Source organism: Neofelis nebulosa, chromosome 3 (assembly GCF_028018385.1).
Source record: "Neofelis nebulosa isolate mNeoNeb1 chromosome 3, mNeoNeb1.pri, whole genome shotgun sequence".
NCBI classification, from domain to species: domain Eukaryota; kingdom Metazoa; phylum Chordata; class Mammalia; order Carnivora; family Felidae; genus Neofelis; species Neofelis nebulosa.
Genome location: NC_080784.1, coordinates 41,602,155 through 41,620,688, shown reverse-complemented (window position 1 = coordinate 41,620,688; position 18,534 = coordinate 41,602,155). Strand labels below are relative to the sequence as shown.

At 36.7% G+C, this 18,534-nt stretch overlaps 1 protein-coding gene across 7 annotated transcripts in view; it reads right to left on the bottom strand.

Annotated features, from left to right (window-relative positions):
* Positions 1 to 18,534, bottom strand: part of SLC20A2 (solute carrier family 20 member 2) — a 107,146-nt gene that overhangs the window by 88,462 nt on the left and 150 nt on the right. For 2 of the 7 annotated variants that reach the window (XM_058720515.1, XM_058720510.1), the window contains exons 2-3: positions 14,340 to 14,523; positions 13,045 to 13,147 (exon numbers count right to left, since the gene is read on the bottom strand). The exons of 1 other annotated variant lie outside the window; for it this stretch is intronic. The gene's annotated coding sequence lies outside the window, so the exon portion shown is untranslated. Of the gene's footprint in view, positions 1 to 13,044; positions 13,148 to 14,339; positions 17,009 to 18,464; positions 18,484 to 18,534 lie in introns of those variants that run through there. 4 more of the 7 variants (XM_058720511.1, XM_058720513.1, XM_058720516.1 and 1 more) reach the window with 4 other exon arrangements.

Below are 18,534 nucleotides of genomic sequence, written 5' to 3'. Positions count from 1 at the left end.
CTAGGTTTGGTATTAGCCAACTCTCCTAGGCTTATGTCATCCGGAAATTAGAAAAATTTATTTCAATCCAGAACTTTACAAGAAAGAGGACATTGTGATTAAAAATGTGCTATCAATGGCAACTCAAAGTACTCTGCAGGTTCTCTGGACTGAGTACTCCTCTCTGATACACGTATTACCAATTTTTAACCATTATGAGGGGCAATAAAAACCCCCTTGAAAATCTGATGAAAGCCATAAAGTGTACATTTATATACAATTTTTCAGTCAGTATCAGGTGGTTCATAGACACCCATGAAGCCCATCTGTTGGCCTCCCATTAAGGTGCCCCACCTTAGGGATTCCAGGACCTATGAAAAACATTTCTGGCCACTAGGATTTATTAATATCCATTACTAAAATAACTGATTCTCCTATCTAACACCCAATTTAATACCCAGGAGCCAAATAACTGGCAATCAGCAGACATTATTAACTCGCTAATAATTCTCAAGATCAGAAAAAGTACCCAGAAACCAAGAAATCTGACCAAAACCAAACCATGGATTATAAGAATACTTTACAAACAAAAGCACAGGTACCTAAGCTTATATACACAAAGATATGTGCTACACCACTGTTTGTAGTAAATTTTTAAAAAGGTGTGTGGGGGGGGGATATTCTAAATGTCCCTTCATAGAGAAATGGCTCAATAAATCATGGCATGTTGAAAATTTAATTTATTTTATGAAAATAAGAGATCTACATTGACTTGGGACATATCAATGGTATATTGAGGGGAAGCTTCAAAATAATATATAGTGTGATCCTATTTTAAAAACAAAAAACTTACAAATCTTATATTGTTAAACATACTTTTGTAAATATAAAAAAAGGTATGGAAGAATTCACATCTGGCTGTGAACACTGGTGGGGGATTAGTTCTTTTTGTCTGTACTCATCTTTGCATACTTTCACTTGTTACAGTTAAGTATCACTTTTGCCAAGTAAAAATCAAAAGAAAAAAAGAAAAACTAAGTAAGGTTGACAATAGGATCTATCAATAAAAACGGAGACCTCTCACCCCAACACCCCATATGTATTTTCTAATGCCCAATTTCCCAAAAACTGTCCCACCCATAATAAGCCCTGGATGAAATCTAATTTCCTTTTGACTTTTCAACAATTTTGATGTCTTTGATTCCAAAGACAGGCACTCTTCTGTTACACCTATTAAAGCTGTTTTATAGTTTAAATATGACCACAATTCACAAGTATGGCTTTTGCCCCCTTTAGGGAAACAGACATCTCAGCAGAGCCACGTATAAAAGGTGTGTGGAACCCACATTAGTCCAATACATAAAAGATGGATGCATGCAGCACAAACACTATCAAATTCTAAGGTGAAGAAATAGGAGCACAGAGGCCATTCCTAGTGGGCCAGTGGTTCTCAACCTTGGCTAAACATTAAAACTACCTGGAAACATGTTTTAAAGTATCAGTGCCTGGGCACCACTTTCAGAGTCTAATTTGACTGGCCTGGGAACAGGTGCTTGTTTCAATCTAAAGTTTCTCTAGATTATTCAAATGAGCAGCCACTGCTTTCTACATTTCATTTCCTTCCCTTCTATCAATTTTTACAGAGCTTTCCCTTTATCAGTTATTTTAGGGCCGTGACTGTATTTGGGAAAGCCAAAACTGATCACCCAGCCAATGCCTGTCTGCTACACATAACTTATATTGTCCTTCTGTTGATTTTTGATGCCCAACTTCAATAACATTACTGAAATCTATGGGTACCATCATGAGGAGCTCTTCACATGTCAACACTACTTGTAGCTTTGCCTTACATTACGTTGGAAAACACAAATCCAACATTACTCTACTGATTATTTGAAATATTGCTGGACATTAATTAATGGACTGCCTGATTTTCTGTGCTCATCTTTACAGGTATTTTAAAATTTTAACAGCCACCACATTGCAAAATATTGATGGAAAGAAAAACCATTACTTGAAATATCTCCTCCCACTCAAATTTAGTATCTGAGAACAGTAAAATACCCAAGAAAAATTTCAATACAATATGCAAGGGGATTCACTAACAAAATGAAATATTTCTTTAGTACGTTATATTACAACACAAAAAGTCAGGATTCAAAACTTTGGACTGGTGCTGCAAATTATACAAAAAGATATTTTAAAACAAAGGACACTGTATATTGTTTATAATGGCTGGCATTAAAAAATAACTGCCTTTATGTATCTACAAATGGCATTAGCATGTATTTTCAAAGAAGCTTACAATGGTCCATTTAAAGTTCTGATCTAGGAACTGTACTCCCAAGCATTTATCCCAGTGAAATGAAAACTTAGATCTACAAAAAACACCTGTACACAAATGTTCACAGCAGCTTTATTTGTAATAACCCAGAACTGTAAACAACCCAAATGTCCTTCCACTGGACAAGTGGTTAAACTGTGGTACATCTATGGCATGAACAGAACTCAGCAATGAAAGGAACAAACTATTTGGCACACGCAACAATTTGAATGGATCTCACAAGCATCATGCTGAGTAAAACGAGCCAATCTCTAAAGATCACAGGCTGCATGAACATTAGAAAGCTGAAGAACACAATAGTGATCACCAAGGGTTTGAGGAAATTATAAAGGAGAGCAAGAGAAAGCCTTGGGTTGATGGGTGAGGGATACAAAATCCTGCATCTTGATTGTGATGGTGGTTACACAAATACATGTAATCAAACTGCACAGAACCATACAAACACACACACACACACACACACACACACACAAATACACAAATGAGTGCATATAAAACTGGAGAAATCTGAATAAGCTCTGGATGGCACCAATGTCAATTTTCTGGTTTTGATCTTGGACTTCGGCTACCTTTGGGGGAAAATGGGTGAAGGGTACATGGGACTGCTCTGTATTTTTGCTATTTCCTATGAATCTGCGATCATTTCAAGATGAAAAGTTTTTTAAAAGTGAGAGGAAAACAAGAAGGTGGTCACTTATTTAAAATACACACACCATGTTTCCTAATCTATGTGAAGGTATAAACAAGTAAAAGGGAAAGATGTAATAAGGGTGGCTGGAAAGAAGCAGATGGCTTGAATAACATTTATGGAGCATTTATTATGTGCCAGGCACTACAGCTTATTCCATTTAACTCAAAAATCCAGTGAGGTGACTGCTGATTAATATCCCCACTTTTCAGATGAGAAAACTGAAAGAAGGTAAGAAATTCAATCAGGATCACATGCTGGCAAGAAGCAAAGATGTCAAAAATAAGAAGAGAATTTCAAAGAAAATAGGATTTGGAGAAAAAGTGTCATTACTATATCAAGAAAAGATTTAAAAAGTAGCTTAAAATAGGTAGAATGCTACAGAGGTAAATCACAGCACACACTGATGAATACTCTGTCCTCCAAGAAGTTAAAATCTGTAATACACATTAGCCTAGGAAAACTGAATGCACTTGACCAGAGATGTATTTGCAACTGGTTATTTTTTATTAATCTTTCAATTTCTGCTTAGAATAGAGAAGAAAAGTAACAACGATTTCTCCTCTTTAAAAGATGTCCACCAAATGAAAACAAGGAGAAAAAGGTGAACCAAAATTCAGAAATAATACAAACAGGGCACTCAAAATGGTAAGAAAACTAAGCTGATTGACTATAACAAAGCCTATTCACGAAAGAAAACAGAAAAGCTGTAACACTGTCAAATGCAAGGCAGAAGTCTAAATTAGGTTAGAATAAAACATGAATCTACATATAATGAACAATATGGGCTAGCAAGATGAATATTTATTTGCAATAAAATAGTTTTAAATTAAATTATGCAGTTAAGATTGGTTTCAGTCTGGCTTAGAATAAGCGGAAGGAAAATTTCAGCCCTCTTTTTCACTCCATCTTCAATTTAGATCATTGAATATTGAATATTTTAACAGCATGCCAAAAACCAGAAGCAATTCTAAGATAAATTCAATGCAAGTAAATGGGTATTTAAGAGGAAGTTTCTTATTCTGGTTGTAAAGCCTCTGAGACGGGGTTGCTTTTCTAGAGGAAAATAACATCTCAATTTTAATTTTAAAGATCCAGTGAAATCCCAAGAAAATACAATATTTAAAATATTGGAAGTATTAACCACTCTTCTAAATTGCAAACACTAAGCAATCCACGTAGTGTGCCGCTTGAAGTAAATCGAGGAACCGCAGTCAGCTCTGCCTTTAGGATCATCTCTGATAGAAAAGGTATTCTTTCCTCTTAAATTATCTTTTTTAAGTTTACTTATTTATTTTGAGAGAGGTAGAGCACAAATGGGGGAGGAACAGAGAGAGAGGAAGAGAGAGAGAATCCCAAGCAGGCTCGACATTGTCAGTGCAGAGCCCAATGTGGGGCTTGAACCCATGAATCATGAGATCATGACCTGAGCCAAAATCAAGAGTCAAATGCAAAAGACTGAGTCACCCAGGTACCCCTTAAATTATCTTCTAAAAGCAAATGAAAATACAGTGATGATGTCAGCATGTTGGTTCTTAGAAGCTTTGTAAACTTCTAATTCAGGAAGTAACATGCAGGAATTTCACTTGACGTTCAAAAATCTCTCTACAGAAGATCTGGAATAAAATGGCCACACCACAATATTCTCATCCATGGCTTTAATTAATATGATAAAATCTGAAATAGAATTCTTGTCATACATCCTCGGAATTTCTTTCTCATGCACAAATAGAGTAAAGGAGGGCCAAAAAGCAAATGTATCCAGTTGGACGATATCTGTCATACAGTGTTTATGGATTTCTCTGCTCTAAGGAAATCTCATGAGGTTAACTTATTTTTTACGGGTAAAACCCTAACACATTTTTTATAAAAGCCATAACCTAGGCCATTTTGTATGGTGTACAGATATACATTAAAATCTCCCTATAATTCTTGGGGGATCATACCAAGGAAATGTATTTTCAGTAATGCCAGATTCTAATCAATGGTGAATACAAATTTTTGAAGTTTTTACAACTAAATATCCTTAAATAGAAATATTTTTAAGGTCTGGAGTGCCTGGGTGGCTCAGTCGGAGCCAGTCAGTGGGAGACTCTTGATCTCAGCTCAGGTCATGATCACACAGTTTGTGAGTTCGAGCCCTGTATCAGGCTCTCTGCTGTCAGCACAGAGTCTGCTTCAGATCCTCTGTCTCTCTCTCTCTGCCCTCCCCGTTCTCTCTCTCAAAAATAAACATTAAAAAAATGTTAAAAATATATTTTTAACGTGTGATAATGATATTGTGGTTGTGTTCTGACAAGGGATTTCTTGAACATACTGAAAATTCACAGACGAATAATTTAATATCTGAGATATGTTTTAAAGTAGTATGGCATTGGGGGCCAGCAGGGGGTAGTTTAAACAAGACTTGCCACAAATGGAAAGGTAAAGCTGAAGGATGGGGACATACAGATGAATTATCTTGTCTTCTTTGGTACATGTTTGAAATTTTCCAACATAAACTGTGTATATCCATGCATGGGATATAAAATATACTCATGTAACAGGAATTCTGAGCAGAAATTCAGGTTCTTGAATGCTTCTTTTATGGCAAAAATACCAGGCAAATCATCTCACCCCATGGTACTATAGTTTCCAATTTCTAAAATGCAGGGATGGAACATGATTTCTATGGTTGCTTCCAGTTCTGAAGTTTTTACTCTCTGAGAATGCTGTTTTGTTCTTCCAAATGGAATTTCAATTCATCTCACTGTCTACAGTAACCGAGTCTATACTGAGAAGGCACAGCTGTCTTAAGACAAAGTATGATCTCAAAGCAGCTCTTTTAAGACCATCAGTGCCACCCTGTCATCACCTCTCACTTACCACATGAAAAAAAGAAAAAAGGGAGGCAACCACAATGATTTCCATAGGGTAGGTGAAAATTCCCTCCCTTCAGAGATTTGACTAAGGGTCACAAATCACATGATATGTATAAAAGGCACTCCCTTTAACACGGCAAATCTTCCTGAGTAATTATCAAACAATATTTTTATAAATATATTTTGAAGACTTCTCATCACAGTACTGTTCATAACGGTGAAAAATCTGGTATGTAGATTACCATTAATAAGGGTTTAGTTAAATATATCATGGTATAGTCTTATAACAGAATACCATGCAACTATGTAAAAAATAAAGATATTAGCCCACAATGATCAGGGTATCATAAAGGGACACAGGAACCAACCGAAAGACTCCCAAGGGTCAAAGCTGGAAAAATTAGAGCAATAAAGTTGTATTGGATTATAACTCAAAGTATAAATATCATTAGTCTATACTGATATTAAAAAAATGATTCAATAAATAAATGGGAGAGAAGAGCGAAGTCTCCTGCGTAGAATTCCAAATAACGTATGTAGATACTCTGCTTCTCCCCTACAGAAGGTGGAGCATAACTCTTAAGTGTGGGCTGCCTTCCTTCCAAGGAGCACAAGATGAAAAGTTGAGAAAAAAAGAGTAACTTTACAATAGAGAAGTCTGACAAACACTATCTCAGCCAGGATACCAAGGTCAACATCAACAGTAAGGTCACAAAGCTAGGATGCACCCTTGAAATGTGATAAAAACAGCCTTTTGCCTCTGTGGCCTCCCTTAGTCTAACCCCACATAACCCCAGTCTAACCATGAGAAAACAACAGACAAGCCCAAATGAGGGGCATTCTACTATCTGACTGGTACACCTCAAAACTGTCAAGTCATAAAAAACAAGGGAAGTCTGAGAAACAGTCATAGCCACGAAGAACCTAAGGAGACATGATGACTGAATGCAGTGTGGACTCGTGGATGGGGTCCTAGAACAGAAAAAGACAGGAGGTAAAAACTCATGAAAGGGAAATCACAATAAAGTATGGACTTCAACCAATTATAATGTTATCAGTTTGGTTCATTAATTATAACATATGTACCACACTAACATTAAGAGGTTAATGAGAGGGGAAACTGGGAACTCTACTATCTTCGCAATTTTTTTATAAATCTAAAACCTTCTATGAGGCGCCTGGGTGGCTCAGTTAAGTGTCTGACTCTTGGTTTCAGCTCAGGTCATGATCTCACAGTTTGTGGGTTCAAGCCTTGCATCGGGCTCTACATTGACAGCATGGAGCCTGCTTGGGATTCTCTCTCTCCCCCTCTTTCTCTGCCCCTCCCCTGCTTGTGCACACACTCACTCTCTCTCTCAAAATAAATGAAAATAAACTTAGGAAAAAAATCCAAAACTCTTCTAAAATAAAAAGTTTATTTTTAAAAAATGAAAAAACAAGATATAAACTTACAATGATGTGGAATGATGGCCAATATATAATAAACAAAAGAAGTGTTACTAAACAATATGCATATTATGAACCTATTTGTATTTTAGAGATATACATATATGTACTTTTTTACCAAATGTCTGGATAATTTACACCAAATGCTAACCTCTGGGAAGTGCATCACTAGTGATTTTCACTTCACCACCCACTTTATACTTTTCTGTACTATCTGATTTTGTTCTTTCTACTAAGCATTGATCACTTTAACATTGAGCCTTCTATAATCTTACAAACTATTAACAAAGCTCTTTTACTCTGGAAAAAAAAAAATTAGGCATACAGCAGAGGATTAATAGCAGTGCTCCTCAGCTCAAAATAATACACATTTATAAAAGAGTAAATTTTACTTTTTCAAGGAAAAAATGTTTAATTTTATTAAGTAGGCTCTATACCCAATGTGGGGCTCAAACTCACGACCCTCAGATCAAGAGCCTCATGCTCTACTGACTGAGCCAGCTGGGCGCCTCTCAAGGAGAGAAATAATATTTTAAGTTAGTACAGAAAAGTGAATGAAAGCATGGATTTTAATCAGACTTAGCTTAAATTCCTGGTTTCACCATTTACGACTGGTTATGACCTTGGACAGTTCAACAACCTCCCTCAATTTCCTCATTTTTATAGTAGGAAATATGTACAACAACAAACCTATTGCTCAGCAGAAATATCCTAACATTATTTAGTCATCAATATAAACATACATTACATACTACATAAGTGTGTAGTATATAAATTATATTTCATAACAAAATTTTATTGGGTTGCTTGGATGGCTCAGTCAGTTAAGCACCCAACTCTTGATTTCAGCTCAGGTCACAATCTCATGGTTCATGAGTTTGAGCCCCACATCAGGCTCCACGCTGACAGTGAGGAGCCTGCTTGGGATTCTCTCTCTCTGCCCTCCCCACCTCAAAATAAATAAACTTAAAAAAAAAAAATTTTTAAAAATCAAATTTTATTAGAAGGAATTACATTAGTAGTAGCAAAAACTTCAATGTATGCCTGGAGCCTGGCCCTACTGAGGCTCCATAATGGCAAGTGTTTCTTAATGGTATTAACAAAAATCCAAGAAAAAATAAAACACCATCAGGAAAAAATTTAGTTTCTCTAAGAACAGGGAACAGTAAAAGACAAACCCTACCCTCAGCTCATTCTACATCATCTGCAGCAATTTCCCAAATGTCTCTGCTAACTATTTATTATGGTGATTAAAAATGTTATTGTTAACATGCCCACAGACCTGAGATTCGTCCAGAGAATACACATGAAAGCCACTTTTCTAATCATAACCAGCTTAAACTAAGCTTTGGAATACTAATACATCAAGTTCTCCTTCCTATGGAGATAGTTTCCCTATTTATGAATGTCAATACAAATTTATGAATGTCAATACAAATAAACACCAGCCACAAACTAAACTTATTTAAATCTCTTGATTATACATAACAAACTTTAATAAAGAAGCTTTAAATAAGACATATATTTTGATCTGTAACAAATTTCTGGGCTGGCTGATTTATCTCAAATATGGTATTTTCAAATTACCCAAATTCAAACCTTACATTACAAAAAATCACAACAGACAAGTCTAATCACGCTATGAATTAGGGGACTTTTTTAAACAAGGCCAAACAACGCACATCAGAAGAATCAATTTGTTCCATCAAGTGAAAAGTTTACCCAAACTGATTTATCATATAGTTTAGGACACACACCCTTAAAGACCTGTTAATTTAGGAAGAAATTAACCAACCATAAACATAACAATATTATATTATTGTGGCAATTTTTTCTACATTAGAAAATGCAAACTGTTCAGTTTGGTTGTTAAAAGAAATTAATGTAAACACCTTTTAAAATAACAAAAACATAGATACAATTCAGAAACTATATTCAGGTTGTTATATGTAATCCAGTGTTGGGATTATAACTATACAAAGACGGATTTTATAATATACTCAAAAGTATGTCACTGAGAACTGCACTGGCAAATAGATCATAGAAACTTCTTTTGGTTAAAAAAAAAAAAAGAGACTGACTATAAGGTTTTGAGTTAGTTTAGTTTTCTTAAACACTATAAAAGCAAATTTAAAATGGGAATTCCAAGCATTCTGCATAGCAATATTATATATACAAGAAGAGTATAATCCTTTATCACGTTCTCTAAATTCTAAACAACTGAAGAAGGGACCACACTGGCACCTCCTATATATTATCTCATTTAATTCATATAACAATCCTAGATAATCATCACAATTTCAAGGGAAAGACACTCAAACTGAGTACTTTAAGTAACCTGCCCAGATAATAAGGGATACACCAGCAATTACATTACAGTCAGAATTTATATACGATACATACTACACACACCAGTTATATACATATCATATCTGGTATCTAACTTTTTAGGTTTTTAACCTATACAATTAGTCTGTTCCTATGATAACTACTATGTATGTGTATTTCAGCATTTGCCACATTGTACTGTAATCTTTTACTTATCAATATTCCCTATTCAATTATGAGCTTCCAGAGAGAACGGACTATATGGTGTTCATCTCTGTAACTGCAGAACATAGTCCTGTACCGAGCACATCTACATAAATTTCTCCTTAGTAGCTTACCCATGGTTCTGATGTTATTTTCACTAGCTGCTCACGGGTGGTGAATATTACAGAAACATTATCACACTATTAGCCATCCCTTCAGCTTCAAGATACCCAACAGTAACCATCACAATAGGAGAAGGCTTGGGCAGAAAGAATGTTCAGTCTGATCAACCCCAGTTTGTAGCATTACTCTTACAATCCTATTTAAATACATTACGTGCTATACAGGGTTCTTCTTTTTTAAGTTTCATAAAGCTGCATCTGTGCTTACATTAGTCTACTCCCAGGAGTTCATATACATTATAGGAAACTCAATTACAGGATAGCTCCATGTTCATAGTATATACAAGAATTAAGGAAAGACATAAGACGACATAAATCATCAAAGGCATAAACGCTTGCCAAAAGGCTACCTTTTCATTACAACAGGACTACAGTGTCCACAGGGACAAAACCATACAATTTATATGCTTTCCCATACAAGAAACAGGACTGGATGTTAATGGCATTTTTGAGAATGTTACAGTGTAATTATAAAATGATATAGGTTAATATATAAGGAGACATCAAGTCTCTCAAAACAAAATGAATATTTACAAGATTAAGTTTCTGTTTTGTTAAACATTAAATAAAGGTGTTGGAACTTAAATGGAAGTGTAAAAATACCAATGACCTAGTACTAAAACTAGTTAACAGAATTACTGATACTTTTCATTCTTTTAGCAGACCTCTTACCTAATAAATGTTAAAGCATGTGGTTTGTGTTTTCAGTTTTCTTCCCAGTTCTAGATATTGACTATGAATCCTTTTCTAGTATTTACCTTTCTGTTCCCACCTTCCACCCAATTCTACCCCCAAACCTGGTAAGGATGTCTTCTTTAATTTTTCAAGACAAGGGAGTGAATTCAAATGTCTGTCATGAACTCTTGAATAAAGAGTTAAAATGACAGCATCATAGGACTATCCTGACTCTCTTTAAAGTCATATTAATCTTCTAGAATAGCAATCTAAATCTTAGAAGCAGAAAACACAGGAAGCTCAATGTTCCAAGAAAAGTTAATAATAATTGATTCATCCTGGCTACCCAGGAAATACACAGCAAGGATCCGTGTTCTATGCAAATACTGACAACAAATCCATCTAGCAATACCTGCCATCCTGGGACAAGGAAAATAGAAGAAGAGACCTCACAAGGCAAATTCACAATGACTAAAAAGTACACAAAGAAAACATCATCAGTTCAGAGGTGAGAAGGGATCAGAACTAAATGAAACATAACAGAGATCAGTGTACTTATACTGACAGGAGTAGACTGGGGTAGTGGAAGAGACGAGATCACCACTGACGGGAGATGTGAGTGGGATGCAAGTGGACAGGACGCGCAGTGGACAGAGGGGAGGGTAAAACAAGCAGGAGCTGGAGGTGACAGGAGCTGAATTACAAGAGATAACAAAAGACTGGAGGCGGCAGACAAGGCAGGAAGCCCACCCAAGGAAATAGAGGGTAAGGAGAACAGAAATCATTTTCAATGGGAGGATGAATCATGGAAAAGGCAGGAAGCAGGCAAAACACAGACACCAAGCAAGAAATTCTAGACAGATGAGAAAAAAAATGTAAAAGTAGTAAGTACATAGGGAAGAAAAGTGAAAAAAGGATGAAGTAAACAGGCCTACTAGGAAAGGAAATATTTATTAAAAAATGGTTCCTGGAATTTTGTTTTATTAATTTAAATTTTAAAATCGCTTCTGCTTATATTTCTTTCTGTTGGGTAAAACTTGATTCATAAGAACAAAGGCTTCCTCAGTTTACAAAGAAGAAAATTATGGCTCAGGTCAACTGACTTAAGTCACAAAAGTAGGAAGGGTTGAAAACAATAAAATTTACTGTCAGTTAATAATGTTAGTTCTAAGCCACAAACTAATTTTTATACTGACAACGTGTGTATACACATTAATGACTTTAATGACCAACTGCTTCATTTGTTAAGTACAAAAGCCTTCTCTTTTGCTTCATTTGTAAAGTACAAAAGCTTTCTCGTTCTCTCATATTCTCTCTATGCTTATCAGCATTTGGAGAAATCCCTGCTTCTTACTGCCTCCCCCAAAAAGGAAAGGGCACAGTATGAAGGTAACATTTACATCAATATTGCTAAAAAGAAATCTGACGGAGGTTTAAAACAAAGTTAAAATAGTAATGGTTAAAAGATGTTGTAATTTTTCTATAAATGTCTACGACCCATCTTATTCTGGTCTCCTAGTTAACTAAAACCACAACACAGAGATCATCCTTCATTTCCACCTAGAAAGAGTAGAGGAAAACAAAACCCTGAACAAGAATACAAAAATAGAAAGACGAGCAAACCCAAAAACGAATGGAAATTATTCTATTCTTGATCTTAGAAAACAAGCAAGGGTAGGAGAGAACCATACCAAAGGTCTATTTATGAAGATACAATTCTTATTTTTAAACTGAAAAAATACGGTCATCAGATCGTCAGGCTAAAAAATTGTGCAAGAAAAAAGCAGGCACATACAGAGACTGAGGAGTAGATAAAAGAAGATGAATCTGAAGCCACAAAAACTGTGAACAAGCAGCAGCACATTATGAAGAAGCAATTTGTCAACAACCTGTCCCTTTAGTGATTAGCAGAAGCTGGTTTCTGCTACTGTATCTACTATTTCTCTATCCGAACACAATAAAACTCTGATCATGAGGAAACTACCAGCTATTGCAGTAGAGGAAAATAATGCAAATATTACACACAAAAGCAGCTGGGTTAACAATGGTAATGTAAGAAACATATAAAGACTTGTGCTAGAGTTTTGTCACTCATATTTTCAGAACTATCTTCTTTCAACTCCTTAAAAATCCTAAATGATACTGTGGTAGCTTCTTGAAATTTGCCTTTTCTTCACTTTTTTTTTTTTTTTTTTTTTTTACCATTCTTCCATGATTATCTTAATGAGTCACTTGACCATATAGTCCATTCACAGGCATCATCGACACACATTTTTATCGACTTCTGGAAATGGATGCTGCTCCACAGCCTTTAGGAGACTTCTTGAAGGAACAAACCTGGTTCTTTGGTGTCTGAGGACATGCTGAAATTAGGATTCTCTCTCATACTCAAAGATGACATGGATGCAAGCCAAACTGTGCTGTTTCCAAGGTAAGATGCCTTAAAACACAAAGAAAAAAAAGTTAAAAATCAAACAGATTTTGACAACACAAAACTCTAATAAAGCAGTACAAATTCTCACAGTATTTACATTTTAGCTAAGACTGAAAAATAACTGATTCAAATAAAAAATTTTTTAATCTTTCACTTTAGCATTAAATACTGTATTTTTCAAAAAAACTTTAACAGAGCATCACAAAATACACAATAAAAATACTGCAAATAATGGACAATTCCTGAAGTTAATACAAAAACATGTTAAAATTATACAGAAATTCTGGTGATTTACCGTTTAATCTTTATCCTGGCCAGGATAGAAGATAGGCTATGAAAACATATTATTTCCCTATATTCATATATTACTTGAAAATTATATGAACAAGCATGGTTTATAGTCAGCTATAAAATGAACTGCTGAATTGACTTGGAAAATTTCTTCCAGCCCCAAAATTCTGAAATTACATATCATCTGGTGACACAATCTTGGTACCACTGAACCAGCTCTAGGTAAGGCAAGTCATTTGACTTTGCCCAATTTTCTTATCTATAAAATACACAGCTGGTACCTAAGGGGGAGGTGGAGACTAGGATCACTTGCAGATGATTTAAAACACAGACGCCCAGGCACAGCTCTAAAGAATCTGAATCTCTAGGGGTCAGCTAAGGTGTCGCTTACTTTCATCATAAACCCTGGGTCATTCTGACATACACTTCTACTTAAAGAACAATCGCACTGGATCACATTCAGGATCCAGCTCTACAAACCTAAAATTCATAAAATGGGGCAGTAGACATTTTATTAAATTATCCCATATTGATAGAACTAAAATAAATGAATTAAATAAATTCATATTGATAGAACTAAAATAAATTCAATTTCTCTTTCCCTAAAACTCCCCATTCAGAGAAGAACCTGAAATTAAGATTAAGGCTAACATGCCCGTTGGATAGACATTTCGACATAGATTATTTTAACTCCAATTATTTCTTGGGATATTTAAATAGAACACAACTGTGGGACAATGTTCACAGTTATAAACTGCTTCTATGACAGGTCATCCCAAAATATGTGCTGGTATGAAAATGGAAACAGCAGGTCATTTCTTCACTGACTCCTATTACAAAGTACCCCCAAGACAAACAACATGACCTCCTACCCAGCAGAAACAATCTATAACACAGAATACTATACCTGCAGAGCGTGTGTCCTCCCTGGCCGCTAACCAGGTTTGTAGCCCATGCTTCATTCAAGGGCACTTCCTCCTCTGATTCCTGGACAGTGGGTGTGCTGATGTATGTACTCCCCTATCTGTGGAGTCATTTGGATTCAGTGTCTCTTTTGATGCCCAACACCCCCAAAATAATACTGTCAGCTCCTGACAAAAGGGACACAAAAGTGGGTTTTCAGAGAATACCATTTTTTTTTCCATCTTGCTGGATTTTGTTTGCAGCCCCTCTTTTAATTCCACGCAGCTTCAAAATGACTTCACTCCAGGTATGTCACCAAATCAACAGCACAATTTTACCTTTTTTTTTTCCATCAAAGAAATATTACTAGAAGAGGCCTCCTGGCCAATAGTGTTCTGTACTGCCCAAGACAAGCTGAACAAGTGGATCAAGATTCCACATGAGGCCACAGCAAATGGATATAAGTGCACAGGAAACCTTCAGGAACACTTACGTTCTGGTAAGTTACTACCACTGGGGTTTAAATCTAGTAAGTGTTTAAAAAAGAAAGGTAGTAAGATATCAAGTGTTATTCAATATTATATTTCACGTTTTCTGACACTAAATTAAAAACTTCAACAGTCATTATCCTACGTCCTGGTGAATCACTGTCCTCGAATTCAACACCTACGGAAGAGTTATAATCCTCATTCAGTGTTGAGATTCAAAATTCAGTTTCTCTCCCCTTGCCTTTAGTCATTTCAAAATGTAGTGTCCCCGGAACCATTGATCAACCACTTCCATTTGAAAATTCAGCACTGTTTCTGCAGCTCAGTCCTTGCAACCTATGCTACTTTGAAATTTGAAAAAGAGAACCTTTTACAGCCAAGAAACTAGTGTCAAGTTTTAGATCTGTCTTCTTTGATCGAGAAAAACTCCCCAGAGAAAGGACACTGACTTGGGGGCCAGACTGCCTGGGCTCATATCCAGTCCCTTTACTATATGCATTGTGATCTTGGGTAAGTGATTTAATTACCTTGCTGGGTCTCAGTTTCCTCATTTTAAGAAATGGGATTATAACTGTACCTACTTCGAAAGATTGTTGACATTCCAACAAATTAACAGGCAAAGATTCCTGAAACAGTATCTGGCACATTTTAAGCACTACATAAATGTTAGCTATTATTTTCACTTTATTTTATTTAGCTACAAATTCTCATACTGTTTCACATGTGCACACAATGTCTACCCAACTAAAATACTACCTACTTGAAGACTGGAATCACATGCTGAATATCTCTGATGTTTCCCCTAGGGTATCTAATATTCACTCAATAAGTAAATACAAACCTACTCTGTATATATTATACTGGATGAATAAGGAAAACATAGTACCTTATATATTCTCAGCCCTCAGTAGCCATTATTTTAGGTGGGGAAACAAAACATGCAGAAAAACTTATTTAACAGTATAAAGCCATAAGGGATTAAATGTCAAAGTATGTGGTATAAACAGCTAACATTTATACCAGTATACATTTATACTGTGCTTATCGTGAGCTGCAGATTCTGTGGGGAAGGTAAAGCTGGTGTGGCCCTGCCCCTAAAGTTAAATGGGATCTTTGGTAGTGGAAAGAAGAGAGGACAGGATTCCAGTGTATTTGGGTTCATTCCACAAACAGTCACTGAGTACCTTCCATGGGTCAGGCTCTGTTCTAGGCTCTGGAGATAAGGCAATGAATGACAGAAAAGATCCCTGCACTCTGGAGCTTTAAAGGGCACTCCATGTGAGAGCCAAGTTTTGAAGTAAGGAACGAGAAGAGCTTATCTTCCAAAACGATGAAACAACACTGGTTAAATGCCTTACAAACAGGAGCCAATGCCGTCATTATAGTCATTCTGACTGTCCAACAACAAACATACAGAAATGGTTGTGGTGAAAAATTCAGTAACTGTCATGTACTGTATTCTAAATGTTCCACTGTTTATAAAGCACATTAAAGGGATACTCTCCAGATTCTTGGATACAAATATCATAGAAGAGATTTTAAATACATACAGTCAATACCATTAGAACGATTTTCATTACAAAGGCCACTGGAGGCCTAAATTTTGCCCAAATGGAAAGCCTATTAATGCTCTGCTGTACACCCCTGTGCTTTGTCTCCACCCTCCACCCCATCCCTTTTCCTTTCTTTCCTTGATCTACCAGTGGCTGCCCACAGCTATCAAGTATCTACTAGGAAAGTGCCTAAAGATGCAAGTGCTGACAGGAATCAGTTAGTCACAATGGGTGGAAACATTAACTCCAAAAGAAACTATGTGCATTTTTTTCTTCTTACATCCTTCCATTGATGATGACAACTCTCCACTCTGCCCCTCCCCCCAAAGAGAAGGCCCACAGGCCCACAGGCCCACAGGGGAAAGGAACCCTCTTATAATAGTGACTGGCAAAGCATTCCCAACCTCTCTCTCTCTCCAACGATGGACCACTAGAATCAGGAGACAGGTTAAGTCCAATATACTCTCATCACAAATGAGACACATTTCCAAGCACGTCCCTCATCCTCTCCAGTCCTTTTCAACCTCTTCTACTCTCAGAAGATGCAAACAGTTAGACCTTACCATCATACTCTCATTGTTATGCCTATACAAATCATTACATTGTATTTTTGGGCCATTAAGGTTTCCCCCAAATTTACCTTTTTCCAGTGTCTAAGAATAACCTGTTCATTGGGTGACCATGATATGTAATCAGAATTTGTATAAATATGAGACACAGGACTTTAGAAACTATTGAATACCCAAATAAAGAGACTAATTGCAGTTTTATGCAATTTTAAAGTCATCTTCCAACTTGAAAAACACATTCTTTTACTGAGTCATTTTATATTGCCAACACCCTTCTTCACAAAAACAGAAACAGAAGTAATTAATGTACATACTCCACATTTGGATCTATTCAAATCAAACCCATGTATTCACAATTTCTGAGCAAACTATGCCTATGCAAAAGTTATCCCAGAAGATTAAATGACAAAGCACATACCATTTGGCAGAGGCCTGGCAAACAAGTACTCAACATTACCCATTACTGCTGTTCCTAATTTTCCAACTTTAGAGTCAAACTAAATGGTTTATATTTATAAATTACTTACATGAATATATAATGTATATATAATAAAAGTTAATATGTATTAATACTCTAAATAAAGCTAGTATATTATTGTACCAAGCAATGTTCTTCATCCAAAGATGAGCTTAACTGTAACAGAATGAGCCACAAAAAAGGCAGAGAAAACTTGCAAAGAGATTTGGGTTAAAGGTTAGCTCTTAACCTCTGCTTATTAAGGATACAACCGCTACAAGATCTGGTATGAATTATAATTAGCAGTCAGCTGATCCTAGACAACCAGCTCAACATAAATAGTTAAGACCTCAAGCATGTGGACAAGTGGCCATTTATTCCCAAGGCTGCTACCAACCACTGAAATCTGATTACTTGAACACTGATGCTGAAATCCTGCATAAATTCATTAACTCTTATGGTAGAAATCCATTTTTCAAATCTATTTCCCAAGGAAATCTATTTTACACACAATTTTTTTAATACACAAAAATCACTTCAACTGACAATACTGCGGCATCCTGGGCACATCCAGTTTTTAAAACACCTCAACAATCTCAGCCACGCATCATTTATTAAAAGGGAAAAATGGAAAGATAATTTGAAAAGCATATGCTTTCTTAACTATTAAATACTAAAAGTAACTCTACGCCTTCATTACGAAAGAAGAAAATCTCCGTGTTTCCCAGCTTAACCCCGATTCGTGGGACAATCAATGCACATTCCCCCCTCCCACGCTGACAATCACGCCCGGGGCGCGCCGAAGTGGGGCGGGCAGAGGCATGGAACTCCCGGGTAATGACCCGTCCCCGCTACTTCTCGCTCGGTTTTGGCACACAACCGCAACACCCACGTGGACTTCCAGGCGGGGGCGGCAAGACCCGCCGCCAGCACCAGAGCCCGCCACCCCGGCCCGCCCAGCCCTGCCGCGGGGGCTCCGGGTTCCGGGCCGGGGGCTCGCGGAGGGCGGCGCACGGAGGTGACGCGCCACGGGGTAGGGGAAGGGAGCCCAGCTCCACTCACGCGCCCGGGGGCGGCACCGGGGCCGTCGCTGCGTCGCTCCCGTTCAAAAACTGAAAAGGGGGGCGGGGGG